This window comes from Sebastes fasciatus, chromosome 24 (assembly GCF_043250625.1).
Source record: "Sebastes fasciatus isolate fSebFas1 chromosome 24, fSebFas1.pri, whole genome shotgun sequence".
In the NCBI taxonomy this organism is placed as follows: Eukaryota; Metazoa; Chordata; class Actinopteri; order Perciformes; family Sebastidae; genus Sebastes; species Sebastes fasciatus.
The window spans coordinates 14,493,331-14,509,698 of NC_133818.1; the positions used below are offsets into that span (position 1 = coordinate 14,493,331).

The 16,368-nt window shown below is 41.6% G+C and overlaps 1 protein-coding gene across 2 annotated transcripts in view; it reads right to left on the reverse strand.

The window, feature by feature from the left end:
- Positions 1-7,608, reverse strand: part of nlgn4xa (neuroligin 4 X-linked a) — a 95,972-nt gene extending 88,364 nt beyond the window's left edge. The window contains exon 1 of one of the 2 annotated variants that reach the window (XM_074627818.1): positions 7,198-7,608. The gene's annotated coding sequence lies outside the window, so the exon portion shown is untranslated. The remainder of the gene's footprint in view (positions 1-7,197) is intronic. The other variant, XM_074627820.1, reaches the window with a different exon arrangement.
- Positions 7,609-16,368: the final 8,760 nt, after the last annotated feature.

A 16,368-nucleotide genomic window follows, 5' to 3' on the forward strand; every position in this document is an offset into this window, starting at 1 on the left:
CACATGCAGTTTGGGGGCAAGTCATAGTCAAGTCAGCACACTGACACACTGACAGCTGTTGAGTTTGATTTGAGCATATTGTTTTATGCTAAATGCAGTACCTGTGAGGGTTTATGGACAATATCTGTCATTGTTTTGTGTTGTTAATTGATTTTCAATAATAAATATATACATACATTTGCATAAAGGAGCATATTTGTCCACTCCCGTGTTGATAAGAGTATTAAATACTTGACAAGTAAAGTGCTTTCCAGATAACGTCACATTGCATGATATCAGAATCAAAGATGTAAATTAGGGAATCATCTGCAAAGAAGAAATACTGATATGATGCATTTGAAATAAAGGTATGCATGAGATTAGTAAAGGACCAAGGACTGATCCCTGAAGTTCTCCATGGGTAGTGGAGGAGTTACAGTCCCTTGCAGCTTTTGTAATTAGTAAGTAATTAGTTTGTGGTAACTTGATTAAGCACACCTTTATGTAGTTAAATGCACCATGTAAGCACAGTACTGTGTATATATACGTTTACTAAAGGCCTTTTGTGCTTTAGTGGTGTATACAGCATTAGCAGACACACTTAATTGAAATGAATTAATTCAATCACCGCAAACTAATTGCACTGTGGACCTGCAGCCTTTAGGTTCCCTGAGGGTCTGGGGCCGTTGCCGAATGATGGGGGATAATCACTGAATCCTTTATGTATAAATGTATATGTAAATTGTATATTCCACAAATACTTGAATCAGTCTTACAACAACATGGGCTTGGAGCTGAGAGCCACAGACGAGGTGGACTAACACATTACTGGTCTTGGTCTTTTTGTGGGGTTTGTTAACTATAAGAAAACATATAGAATAACACCATAATTACCCATCTATCATGAAAGTGCAGGCAACACATTACCAGTGTCTCTATTCAGTGTTATTATGGCCATGGGTTGCTGAACACAGGGACCAAGAATAGAACATTTCATATTTACCCCACAGCTTCTCCTCTATGCGCTGATTACATTATACACATTTGCATATTAATAAGGAAAATTGTCTACTTTAACTCCTAAATGCTTTGAGCTCATATTAAAGTGTAAAGACGTAAACATGTTAACAAAGACTATTGATTCATTAAATAGCTCAATTTATGGCGACTGTACAGAAATTAAAGTATATTTTTTAATTATCTAACATCACTGTGTATAGATATCCTAGCAACAGGAGACAGATTGCCTTGAGCACATCATTTTGTTTGGTGTTTGAGAACAAACACAGGCTGCTCATCGCTGGCTGTTTGCCTAAAAGAGCGGTTACATAATGATGAAATGTATATGGAGAATATCAGCGGCTGTGTGTGCAGTCGCCTCACATGGCAGCACAGAAACAGTCAAACCGTGAAAAGGGGTGAATGTGGCGACAGGTTGCACAGGTGGGATTGTTGCTCATTGTTCACTGAGGTTATGTGCTTGTAAATGTTCCTGTGATAGATTGACACGGCGTACAGTATTTGTAATAATGTGCTGTTTTATGACACACTGTTCTTCAGACGGCTCGGGGGCCTGAATGCAGAGCGTGCTCCAGTCGTGGCTCTCCTTGGCAGACGCACACAGGAGATTGCGAACATTGTTCACTCTTAATGATTATAGGAGATAAGTCTTATGAATACCAATGAAGGCGCTCTCGGTCATTTGCATTTCAATCATTACGAAATGATCCTGTCAGAGGCACCCTGTCCTCCTAACTATGAAATGTCACAGACGCCAACACAACCACAGCAGCTGGTAATTACATACTGTATATATTATACATACATGTTATGTCTGTGCTGCTGAAGCATCATTTGGACCATGATAGGGGTCAGGTTTATTAAACCTACTGCAAATTACTGCCAGGGCGAGGGATGTCACAATACCAGAACTTTTAATCGATACCAATAAATTCCACGACTCTCGACACCATTTCCAAAAACAAAACAATAAATCCCATGCACTTCAACATCCACTCCTTTATTTACGGTTTTATACTGACCAAAAGCAAAGTTTTACATGTAGGTTTAGTTTTACTGAATAGAACTTGAAGGCATCATAATGTAACTCAATGCAACCTCTGTTAACGTTAGCTGTTAGCTCCGTTATTTAGCAAAGCAGGACTGTGCTGCCCAACGGCTGATAACAGCTAACATTACTAACACTATACCTGCTGATTTCAACACGGATTTGTTGTTATCTATGTAGTTTAGTGTGTCCTTTTTGGATTTAACATGTCGGTTTGTCACTTACTAAGTGATAAGCGTTATACATAGGCCTACAAATCGCTTTCGTCCCGAAGGCGTCCCGGGGAACATCTATGTTAGTCCCAAACACATTTTCTATCGGTCCCAGTGTCCAAGTGCAAGTGAATGCAGCAGGAGACGACGCCCCTAGACTCCTTGTATAAATACTATAAATATAGAACGGCTGCAGATGGATAGTGGCGGGTTGTTTTTTTAGTAATAGTATCTGGTGTTTGATTGTGTGAGGGACGGTGTAAACCTGACTAAACCCAAATATTCACCGGTGCTTACGAGTGTCTCCTGATTTCCTGCAACATCTCTGAAACGGCTCATTCTGCAGACGAACATGTTCGCGTTTGAGATCAGTTCTACGTACAAAAGCAGCCAGTTTAAAGGGCGCTAAAACCACTCGCTCCAAGCTCCGAACAAAATGCCCCACAAGTCAGTGAAAGTTCATTCAAAGAGTGTCAAATATAACACGTATAATTTAGATAATTTGAAAAATAATCTGTTAAAAAAAAAAAAAAATTAACATGTATAATGTAATGATCTGTTATGGCCACATTTTAGGCTAGGAAAATGTATGTTTTTTTGTTTTCTTCCATTGAAAAAATATCTGAATATTTGGAAATTTCAGACAACTTTTGGTATTTCTATGCAATGCTTCACTCATGTTCTAGAGTTAAAATATCTTCATATGGGGGCTTTTCCAAATAAATATTGATGTATGTGATTGTTTGCATTTAAATCAACATATATATTTCTGCCTCCATGCCACCTTCTTGCCACCCCATGAATATTTCTCTAGATCCGCCACTGGCCAGGGCCACAACCCTTTGAGACACTGCATCTTTGCAGATTTGTAGAATATACTGTAGACTAACACTAAAAGGTTCCAGAATACACTCCAGCATCACGCATTATGGTAAAACCGGCTACTTAAGATGCATGTTGTGCACGTCAACAGAATTTGGGGCTCAGTGATTTAATGAAAAAACGTCTAATAAGATTATTGCGTGACCTGGAGGTTTGTAGGATGTCTTCAGTGTCCTCTGACGAACCCGAACGTGATGGAAGACATCAGTATGCTGCGTGTCAGATTGCTGAAGAAGAATGTGTGCTGCTATCTATACATCATTTGGAAGAGTCATCACACTGTGCCTCTCTTCACGATGGACACATGAAGAACAGAATCTCTACACAAGAGGAGCCACGGTGCTAACCACTGAGCCACCCTGCATTTGGTGCAATGCCTCTCCTTTTTTCAGATGTCCTTTGAAATGTCACCCAGTGGCACAATGTGGGGAAGTTCAGAAGAGTTCATCTGTATGCAGATGTGCTCTAATGTGCAGGAGCAGCAACCTGGAGACAACCATCATCTCAACTATGTAAAAGAACTTTCAACACAGCGGCCAACCATTTAACGAGCTACCAAAACGTTGCGTGGATGTCGACGGAAACAGTTTGTGTCCCAACATGGAGGCAGAATTACCATGAACCAAACACGGGGTAAGTTTGCTTTCAAGCTTATTTTGCATCCCGGAAGAAGTTGCACTTCTTCCTTCCATGCCCCTTATGAGTTTGGAGTGGAAACTCGTGCTACCATTCACAAATCGTTTAATAAATAATACTATTGACACATTTTCTTGAGGAAAATGTACATTCTCATAACTCTTCCAAATATGGTTAAAGATGAAATCTGTAGCACTGTAATAGTTACGTCACATCTGATGGAAAATGCACACCTAATGTAATCTGTGTACGTGATAATATTTGGCTGCTGAGTTCAGGGCACGCTGTTAAATTAGCGTTGATGAATTTGGCGCTACGGCTGCTGTCCGTGGTGCTGATCTGAAGCTGGTTTAAAGTTGGCGCTCTGGCTGCTGTCCGTGGTGCTGATCTAAGGCTGGTTTAAATGTGGCGCTATCGCTGCTGTCCATGGTGCTGATCTAAGGCTGGCGATCGAACGATGGCTCTGTTCTATTTAAGTGTCCCATTACGGTGTGACAGTGAGCTAGCATGAACAAATATTTTTTTTGTTGTGATTTTTGGTTGAAATGACCCTTTAAACCTGCAGCAGGCAGACATTTTTTGGCATCATTGGGCAAAAATTCCATAATAACGTTTCAGCATATTGTAATTCAAGTGTTCTGAGAGACTTCTGCACCTCCTCATGGCTCTGTTTACAGGCTTTTAAAAAAATCTAGCCCGTGCCGGGATACCATCACAGGTCATTTCAGAGAGAGAGAGTGTTCCTATTGGCTGTGCTTGGTATTTCCTCAACAGATCTCAACATGGCTTCTGGGTCATTCTCATTTTACAGCTCAACAGTACACTACAAGATGATTCTGAAAACATCTGAAGCGAGAAATAGGCATTACAGTGACAGAATATTGATTCATATTTCATCAGCGCTGCCTAGTTTGACCGTTTGATCGGAGTTTGCGAGTGATTGACAGCTGGCTCAGAGACGGCAGACTCCAGATCAGCTCTGACTGGTTGTTATCCTCCGGTCTGTGAAATCTTGCAGATGCCGTTAGGAGCACCGGAGGACACAGAGGCACATGATTTTTTTTTTTTTTTTCAGATTACCTGTCTCATGTCAGGATATAGCGACCGTTTAATAAAAATATATTTTTTTAATCATATATTCCCTCCACCTCTTCCTTCTGCAGCTTTAACAGATCGGTCCAATTCTATTCACTACCACATACCGCGCACACGAACGGAGTAGTAATGAATGCGTGGGGGACTGATGTACAACAGGATGTCTTACTGTGCAATAATCCCTCCTTCATAGCTTTCACTAGCTCTGCTTACACTAAATAAAATAAATATCAACAGCAGATAGGCTATAGTCCGGCATGTTACACGGCTCCTGCTGTGTTTTTTACCTGCTAGTCATGTGTCTGTGTGCGTACGGTTTGGATAGATCAGCAAACAACTGCCTGCTCAGCATCTGCATGTCACGCCTGTCAGATGAATGTGATGATGACGGAGGGCCTGCACATGGTAGATGACATCATTATGGAAGCAGATGCAAGGCACAGTGAGCATAATGACAGATTACTTCTATTTGGGATGCATTAAAACTGCAACATGTTGGCCACGTTTAGCTCCAGTCTTTACCCTAAATGACTTCTTCTCTTTGTGCATTTTAAAAAACAACAACAGGGAGGAATTAAAAATGAAAAAAAAGATTTAAGGCCAAAACCGTGAGTGCATATTTTAAAGGCAAAGATTATTCTCTGGCAAAAACAATAAAAGCAATTTCCTCGCCGTGACATGTTCCAGGAATCCTTCGATGTTATTCGGAACATGCACAGGAGGAGTGGATTATGGAGTGATGTTGGACATGTTTGATTTTTAAATTGACATTTCATCCTGGATGAACTGTGCAGTTTGTTGGAAAATGGACCAAAAAAAAAAAAAAAAAGCCAAAGCCGGGAGAGAGGGGGGGGGAATGATTGAGTGACTGTTTGATTGGACACAGAAGTAAACACACGTCAACATGCAGATTTCCTGGAAGTTAGACGTGTCCGGCTCTCTCAGTCGCCGTCAAACAACAACAATAATCTGCAAACAATCACAGACGGTGTGAATCTCACACCTGCCTGGCCATTCCCCCCCCCCCTTCGCCCTGCTAAAGATGGCGAAAGGAAGGCAGCCGACGCTTTTACAGCAGAGACACTCAAAAGCTCAGCTGCACTGGAGGAGGATATCACGCTTTTTAGGAATGTATCCCATCAGAATTTATTATCAGTGATTACCCTTCTGTACGATAGAGCATATTTGAAATGCAAAAGAGGTCACACCTACACCTTTTTCCCATAGCAAACACACACGGCAACATTGTTTTCTGGGCCTGAAAGCCACTGTGGGCATTGTGATTCCATCTTGGAGCAGGTAAGAAGTGCATGACAACACACACAAGGTCACCCCCCCCCTGTTTAAACCAGTGTGCAGCAGTTGCAGCCCATGATGCACCTCTCTCTCTCTCTCACACACACACACACTGAATGCCACCCAGTGTGAATACAAGCTGAACATCACAGCATTAGCAGCAGTGTAGCTGTGAAAAAAAAAAAAAAATCATGCCAGGCACAAACCCCACTCAAAACCCCACAAACCACCCAGCCCCCCTTTTTCCCTCAAAATCCACATCCAGATATCTACACCACCATCTTGTGGCTGCTTGGATAGAGACAGAGAGAGAGAGAGAGAGATGGAGCTGCTGGCAGATGCTCGTCTCTGCTGCTGCGCCTCGTTCACACACAAACGACTTGTGGAGAGAAAACGCAGGTGTGAAATGGGTTTTGCCATGTTGAAGGAGAGAGGGGGGGGGGAGGGGGTTGGAGGGACTACTTTGTGCTGTCACATCACCATCACGACCACCTCTCTCTCTTCTTCTTCATCCTGGTGGCGTTGTAAAGTTAACCGAGCTGTTGCTTTTTTGGCACCGAGTTTGGTTAAAAAAAAAAGGCACCATCATGTGTGTGCGCAGAGATGACACTGATCACAATCACACATTTATTAATAATACAAATCAATATCACTGCTATCCATTCATTCATTCATTCATGCATTCATCAACATTTACAACTGGAGTCGGATGAAAAAAGTGCGCAAGAATCCGAAATCTGCTGCTGCGTTTTTACATCTCTCCATTACGCCTGCTCCCATAATAATCTTTATTCTAAGAAGTTCTGATTTGTCAGACGGACTACGAGGTGAACAGTAAATGTGGATGTGGATGAATCCCCCTGTGGATTATTATGCTCCTTTTGTGAGACTGAAGCGCGTCCGGACGAGAAGGAGGAGGAAGAGGAGGATGAGGAGGAAAAAACGCACAGAAATCCAGCCGCTTGTCTATAAATTTCGTGTGTTTTTCTCCCTTGCTGGAAGGAAAAATGCGTGAGTCTCCACACTTACCTCAGCCTGTGTCTCCACCGCCTCTATACTCTTTATGTAAGTCCCGACTTCATAGGGGGAAATAAAAAACCCACAATTAAGTCCACGTCCAGCCTGCTGCTGCTCTGCAAAAATCCAAAGTCAGAAGAAGAAGAAGAAGAAGCGCAGTCCCGATGTGCACTGAAGGAGCAGCTATACGTCCTGTGTGTGTATGTGTGTGTGTGTGGTGTGTGTGTGTGTGTGTGTGTGGATAGAGATGCGGCTTTATCAGCACAGAAGATGTTTCAATGAGTCATTGCAGAGGCACTGGAAACGGTGCTGAATCTAATTGCTCTCATAGAGCAGAGTGTATTGCGAGGACAAGATTAGTGTTAGAGAAACCAGGTCTCTCTCTCTCTCTCTCTCTCCATCTCTCTCTCTCTCTCTCTCTCTCTCTAGCTTGCCATTGGACTACACCGCCTGAAATTTACTAAGCCTGCAGCCAATAGATTGCCGCATTCTCTCAATCACCCTTAACCAGCCGCTGTGTTGTGGCAGCTCTGGCATGGAGCAGGGGGACATGGTGAGGGGGGGGGGGTGTGTCTCTCAGGACCCAGGGGTCCTGAGAGACACACCACCATAGAGACATGAGGAATACTTCACTGGGATGTAAACAACAGAAGAAACATGTTACATGCCTATAATGTATATGTATACCGAGAGACGGAACATGTGTCAGAGGTAAAACATCTGGACAGAAGAAGGGCCCCGGGCAAAAGGGATATGGGCCCCCAATCACCCATCACTCCCCCCCAAATCTGGTGTCTTTACTTCCTCAACAACAACAACAACAACAATACTACTAATAATAATGTGTGTATTTTGTCTTCAAATATTTTTTGCCACCCAGGCGTGAATATTACACGTCTGCATGAAATTGCGGTGTTTGTTTTTTTTAGCGACAGAAGTCTAACTCTTAACTTAAAGTCGAACTTAATATAAGTGAGAAAGACCACTTATGGTGGGCAAGGTGAGGAGTCGGATGGGTCCAACAAACACAGGACTTTCAAGCGGGAGACCCATGTTTGAGACCGGTGTTTTGTTTTGCAAGTTAGTGACGGTTGTCACGGCCGTGAGCCACATGCGGCTCTGTAGCTCCTCTCCAGTGGCTCCCTGTGGATTTCTAAAAATAGAAATGAATAACTGTTTTTAGTTTACATTTTCATTTATCATTGTTGTAGGTCTATGGTACGACGTTACGACGGAGTATTAGGGCCACATTGAGGAAAAACATAATTCTGAGATTTCGAGAATAAAGTCATAATGTTACGAGAAAAAAGTTGTAATATTATGAGAATAAAGTCATAGGTTTAGGAGAAAAAACATTGTACTTGACCTAACTAAGTGGTTTTCTTGCCTAAACCTAAGTCAGTGCATTTGTTGCCCCCTGCTGGTACTGCACGTTAATACAGGCGTGTAATATTCACATCTCTGCGAGGCAAAACATGACACTTTATCCTCTGGTGGACAGGCGGGTCTGTTACACGCTTTTGCGTGATCTTGGGTTGCAGTGTAATGCTGATGACTCTATATGACCTACAGAAGTAAGCGAGGCCATCAGCGAGAATATAGGCTATGTCTACATAGTTACTCGGCTAGTCCGGTGCAGACGGACCCAGATCCGGCTTCGCTGCTGCCTGCGACCTGCAGTCGGTGCTCCAGCGGGAGGTGGAGAGCTCAACGCCTGGCAGCAGCGGCTCCTCCAACAAAACCACTTAGTTAGGTTTAGGAAAAAACAACATGGTTTGATATCAAACTACTATGTCTTTACAGTGAAAATGTGACTTGACGTTGTGAACACGGGACACAAATGAACAGCTGATTGCAACGTGAATGTGAAACATAACGCACAGAACACAAACAGCTGTCTCCTGGATGGTGTTTGTTGGACCCATCCACCCTGTGTGTCTCTTTTTTCTCTTTTAAAACTCTACATCACCACAGCACTTTCCCTGAGTGTTTAATATTGACGCGGATGTGTTTACTTTGTAGTTAATGGAGAGCCCGGTGCATAAAAGATGCTTGTGCAGAGGTATTGAACGCCGACGGCCATGACAAAGCGTTGGTATTCGACGCCCTGGGAATGAGAACGGGCAGTAAAATGAGGTTTTCTAAAGGGAATCTGGTGCTTGGAAACACTGCAGCTTTCTTTTCCATAGGGACTGCAAAAAATCAACACGAAATGAAAGTTCCTTGTAGTAGCTTTATGCACACGTGTAGAAAATACTACATTGGTAACCCACAGAAACTCTTGTATTTAACCCCAAACAGAAGTAACGTGTCATTTCCTGTAGCCGACTTCTTCTTCTTCCGACCACAAGAGGTCACTTTACAGGAGAGAATAAATAAAGGTCGTTTAAAAGTTTGAACAAACAAACAATACTGTTGTTTTACTGTCTTTCTAACATGCAGGTGTATCATCCAATTATACATCTATTTGTCATCCCCAAGGGATGGTCAATAGCGCACTTGGACACTATTTTGCTCAATGTTTCTTAATGAAACAATTTCTCCTTAAAGTCTTCGTCATGTTTCCAAACCCCTTTTATTGACTTTTATTCAGCCTATATATGCACTTCACATTTTATTTGATCTCAAGAAAGCGATATTCATAATCCACCGAGGATATCCTCTCTCTTCAACAGTGTGCATAGATCACGATAAAGGATGCTAAAAGCTCTTAAAGTTGCAGAAGGATCCCTCTGTGATATCAAGGTCAAGTTCAATTCAAATCAACACGGATAAGATCGCCAGCGTTCCTCGTGGTGGTGTCGGTGAAAAACAGGCCTACAGCGGTGGAGTCAGCGAGCAGCGGAGTCAGAGGCCGAGAGCTGCACAGACGGCAGGCCTCCCTTTGATATCGTCATCATTTATTCCCTCTCCCCACATCATAACCCCTCAGCGGTCGGGGGTACCCTCCTCGCCTCTGAAGTATATATCAGCTTCAGTCAGCGGCTCGGCCCCAGATCGACTGGCTGACTTTCACAAGACTGATGAGGGGACGTCACCGCTGCCTCGGTGAAGCCGAATCAAATGTTCCGCAGGATTACAGATCCAGCTGCTACCTGTGGCAGTGGACCTCTGAGCATGACACATGACCTCTCTCTCCTCCTGCATTAGCATGCATGCTGCATGATGGAACTGTCACTGATGGTTTCATCTTCCAAATACAACCCATAGTGGAAGATTTAGTACTGCAAATCTGCTGCTTTTGACCGCTAATAGTACAGCTATAGCTCAAGAGACCTGAACTGGAATCAAAACTAATCTATAGCTGCCCTAAACGTCGTTTCTTAAATGTGTATTTTCTGAAGCTCAGTTTGCCTCTTTACATGGGAACAGCTCATCGAGGAACTGAACACATTTTCCAGTGCTAGTTCAGAGAACTCAACCGTTTAAAACAGCCAAACGCTTAATTTTTTTATGTAACTAAAAGTAATGCACTGTAATTTGTGTGCAATTCAAGTAATCGTGAACCAGGAAATATAAAGAACGGCCACATAGGGAGGAGGTCGGGGTGGATGGGTGGGTCTAAAAACACCAGAATTTCGCCCAGGAAACCAACGGTCATACCACTTGTGAAACCATAAGACAACGTTGATTTAATTGTCATGTAACTTTCGTCACTTAAATAACACCACTTCCGGAATTATTTTTAAGCCAAACAACCATCTTTTCCTAAACCTAACTAAGTAGTTTTGTTCCCAAAAACTGACAAATTAGTTTTGTTGCCTAAACCTAACTAAGTAGTTTTTTAATCTTATCCTAACCAAGTTGATCTTTTCTTAAACCTAAGTAAGTAGTTTTGTTGCCTAAACCTAACTAAGTAGTTTTGTAATCGTATCCTAACCAAGTTGATCTTTTCCTAAACCTAACCAAGTAGTTTTGTTGCCTAAACCTACCTAAATAGTTTTGTTTCCTAAACCTAACCAAGACGATCTTTTCCTAAAACTGTTTTTTGTTGCCTAAACCTACCCAAGTAGTTTTGTTGCCCAAACCTAACTAAATTGTTTTGTTGCCCAAACCTAACTAAATTGTTTTGTTGCCTAAACCTAACTAAATTGTTTTGTAATTGTATTCTAACTAAGTTGATCTTTTCCTAAACCTAAGTAAGTAGTTTTGTTGCCTAAACCTAACTAAATAGTGTTGTTGCCTAAACCTAACTAAATAGTTTTGTAATCTTATCCTAACCAAGTTGATCTTTTCCTAAAGTAGTTTTGTTGCTTAAACCTGAGGAAGTTATTTTCTGTGAAGATGGAAGTTTAATTTGAAAAGAGTTGCTGGACACGAAAAAGGAGGAACAACAAAATTGAAAAAAAAAAAATATATATATATATATTATATATATATATATATATATATATATATATATATATACAATCCCCACTAGATCCTACATTTCCCATAATGCCACCAAGCGTCTCTTCATTAGACCCTCCCTGCCTCATAAACGCCTACATCCTTCTACTCCTCCAGGCTTCCTGTTATAAATCTGTATCCTTTAAAAACCCCAGCTGATATAATCCCGAAGACACCGCTATGACATCATCAGGGATTAGTTAGACTTGATAAAGCATCGGAGAGGCACAAAAGACAATATTTACGACTGCTGTTAGAAGCAGATATGAATGCATGCATTTGACAGTGAACAGTGCAGTGCATGCAGCTCCCATCAGATATAAATCCAGCAGTGGATGGGGCGTGCATGGATGGATGGAGCGTGTGGCCGTGTGCTCTCTTGCAGAATGAAGAGACTGTCAGACCTGTAGACTTACAGCAGGCAGCACAAGTTGAGGGCAAGAAGTGTGGCGTTTAATACTTCACAGAGGACAAGCTCGCCTCTGATGATTTAGACAAACAGTGGCAGTAACCGCATGCAGAGAGACAGAGATGGGGAGAGGAGGCAGGAGGAGGGGGGATCTGAGACGACGAGGACTCCTCTCTTCCTCTGTGTTTAAGCACAGACAATTCCTGTCGCCTCGGGGTAGCAAACAGATACATAAAGGCAGTAAAGGGACCGCTGAGGCATGACGATGGGATTCTTCAGGAGCAGCGAGCTCTCTGGTGTTGACACGTGAAGACGAGGACAAGGCCTCTTCAGCGAATACTTAGCGTCGTCTCCGTGTTGAAAGCAATAGAGACGATTGCAGACGGCTTCTTTTCTGCAGGCCCTTCTTTAACCACCATCTTTTAAAGGAACAATCAGCAGCATGATACAGTCATACTCTGGCAGTGATCAGTGGCAGTCACTCCTCTGCTGCTCAGTGCTGCTGAGACTTCAGGCTCTGTAAACAGGCAGAGACTCTGTGTGTTTGCTCCTCTCACCCTTCCACTAAAGGAACTCTACTGCTATAGCTCACCATGCAGGTAGTTTGGGTTTTTTACGTGCCGAAGTTATGGACACCATCCTCACCTCGGTTACTTATGACTCATGTTACGTTCGCCTGACAAGTGACCTCTTGTGGTCATGTGAATAATGAATGAAGCTGCCAAAATCAATGATAAATAAATAAATGACTCAATAAATGTCATTAAATGTAGCAAAAAATAATATTAAAAATAAATGTAGCCATTAATGGATTGGTAAAATGTGACAAATGTGATAAATTGGTATTTCTGTTTTCTGCATTTCTGCCGAGTTTCATCGGCCTGGAAGTTCCCACTCTGAGCGAGCTAAACCTCGGGGATTGAGACCGACAACACACGCTGAAGGACAGCACCCTCATTTGCATAATGAGGCTGACATGCATAAAGACACGTATAAAGAAATAAATAAGGGGTGAACTGCACAGGGAAATTTGTGCAGAAATAAATAAATTAAATACATAAATAAATACATACATTTAAAATAAATATAAAACAAATAAAACAAATGTAAAAATAAATAAACAAATTTAAAAATGTAGAACAATAAATACATAAATAAATATAAATATAAATTAAACAGAAGAGTAGATAAATAAGGGCATCAATACAAAGATAAGATTATTTATTTATTTATCTTTTTTTATTATTTTGGCAGATTCCGTCCTCCATACAAAGCAAATAATACAGAAATAAATAAGTTTGGGGGGAATAAATAAGGGGTGAAATGCAGAGGGAAATTTGTGCAGAGATAAATAAATTAAATACATAAATAAATACATTCATATATTTAAAATAAATATAAAACAAATTAAAAAAAATGCAAAAAAAATAAATTTAAAAATGTAGAAAAATAAATACATAAATAAATATAAGGGAAAATTAAACAGAAGAGACATCAATACAAAGATAAATTACATATTTATTTATCGGGTCATTTATTTATTTATCTATTTTATTTTTATTTTGGCAGGTTCCGTCCTCCATACAAAGGAAGTAGCGTGATGTAATAACCTTGGTCTTGGTTGGGCATATGAGCATTATAAATAAAACGACTTAATTAGGTTTAGGAAAAAAATGGTGGTTTGGGTTATAATAACACCGGAAGTGTTGTAACTTAAGTACGGAAGTTACAAATAAATCAACTTTGACTTGTGGTTTGACACGGGACATGAACAGAGGTCTCCTGGCGAAAACTCCTTGGTTCACAATTACGTGGATTACATACAAAATGATTTTGTCCTGACCATCACGAAAAAATAAATAAATTTGTGTCTATGTACTCAAATCAATAGATTACATTTTGAGACTGGATTGGGATGGAAGTCTTTATTTTTGTGTAACTTTAGGGTGTCAGATGATGAGCAATAGAACTGAAATTCTGCTTTATTACACAATGATGACATGATTTTGCAAGCAGGGCTGATGAAGCAGAAATGTGAAATGCTTGCTCGCCCACTTGTAGAAATGTTAAAAAATAAGACATTTTAAGTTGGCCACGTTTGTTGTGCCCTAAGCCCTTTCTTTGTTTTGACCCTAGTTCATATTTTTTCTCTTTTGGTCCCCTCTTTTTTATCTGGATTCGCCGGAGGTATTTCCACCGCCTGTGTTTTGCATTGATATTTTCACCCTTCCGTCTCCTTGACCTGTCAGTGATCCTCGCTTCTCAAACAGAGAAGTGCACCTCGCAGACGTCCCACGTCACCCTGACTCTCATGAATTTGGATTGATGTTGCCCACAGTTTCTCCCTGACCTTAGACTGCGGAAAATTTCCAGGCGATCCCGTTCGCCAACCAGGGCTTTTGATCTAAATCGTAAATGGCAGTTGCCATAGCGAACTGGCACACAGACAGATGTGGTGTCACGGATCACAATATGTGCAGGATATCATGAAGTCTAAGGTGAAGAGCATATTTCAGCTGCTGTTTTGTTGTGCATTTTAATCAAAGTATGTCTTTTAGTTGTGACTCAGAGTAATGCATCTGAGTAAGACAGAAGTGAATTTGGTGTAACTGTGACTGTTTTATTCATGATTCAGCCTGACGCAAAGCTGTCCCGTAGCGATCCCCTCTTCGTACTGGGCTTTTCTGTCTTAACATATAAGCCTCGTTGTCATTCATTTCTTTATTTTGCTTTTCTTTTTTCGTGCCGTTGCATCAGATTCAGCTGACTTTGATTCGAGCAGCTGATGGACGGATGAACAGGTGTGAAAACCATTATCATCGATATCTCAGTGATACCGTCTCATGACATAAATCTATGCAGTTTACTGGTGGCAGCTGGAAATATCTTGACATGTCACACCATTGTTACTGCTTTCTAACGGACACATCGACATTAAACCTACATTAGTGAAGCCTGTTGTAACCGCCGCTTGGTCAGCGCCCCTCGGCATCGGAGACCGACGCACGGGGTACCCCTCTTGCGTTACTTCTGGACGGACCAGGGACGGCGTGTCAGTATACGCTCGTTACATGCATGGTGTCCTTTCAAAATAAACTTCACAGGAAGTTAGGTTTAGGCAACACGACCACTTACTTAGGGTTAGGAAACGGTCGAGGTTGACGTTAACTTCACCGACTAGCGACTCACGTGACAAAATAAGTCAACGGGACACGAACACGGGTCTACAGGTTGAAAGTCCTGTGATTGTTTGACCCATCCACCACCATGAGCAGACTCTCATGCTATTACAACTACGTCACTTGCTCCGATCGTCAAATAACGCCGTGAGTGGGTTTACATTGGAGTTAATTGAAAGCCCGGTTCGTCACAAACTGTTGCTAAAGGGGGCCTCCGTGTTTCCGACACCGAGGGGCGCTGACTAATCGGCTAAACGGTTAAATATTTAAACATTTTGTAGCATATCTCTTACACTATTTATATCACAGTTTTTATGTAGCATTGTGGAGGTTGGGGTGGTGAAAGGGTGTGTAGCGTGTCTGCCTTTAACTTTTTCCTTTTTTTTTTTTAAACTGTAACACGATCTTTGATTTATCCCTTATCTTAAAGTGATAGTTCGGATGTTTCTCAGTGGGGTTGTACGAGGTACTCACCCGTAGTAGATGGTGGTCAGTGTGCCTCCAGCATCGAGAAAGACAGGAGCACCGACACCGGAGCAAAGCAATACAGTGCTGTGGACGGATACGGCAGAAAAATGTATTTTAGCCACCTAAAATAAAGGCTCACCTCTGACGGGTAACCGAACTGAAAGTGAAACGTATCTTTACTGTTTTTGTCATCTGGAGAGAGCACAGATAAGTTTTACTTTCAGTTCAGTTCCCCGTCAGAAAGGAGAGGGAAACGGCTGTCTGACGGCGAGATAAAGTGGTGAAAATATTCTAAATATAGCGTACACATAAACAGATGTTTTTTAAAGTTAGCCTTTCTTTTAGGTGGCTAGAATACGTTTTTCTGCCGTCCCCCGTCCATATCACTGTAACGCTTTGCTGCGGTGTCGGTGTCATTTGGCAGTATTGCACAATATCAACATTCTGTGTGGGAATAGCGTTAGAATTTATATAAAATCACAAGTTAAAATGAATACATATGGATATTAGGTTACTTTAGCATGAGTTCAATCAAGAAGACTGACAATCTTCATGCTTACTCTATTCATATACTCTCTCTCTCTCTCCGTCAGCTGACTGAGAGCTTCCAGTTAAACCAATCTGATTTTACCACAATCTCTGCGAGACAATTATCTTGTTGCTGCCAACGTTTAAAACCGTTCCTGTCTCTGCTGCTGTCAGCTGTCAGATCGATGTGACCCTCCTCCCCATTCACCT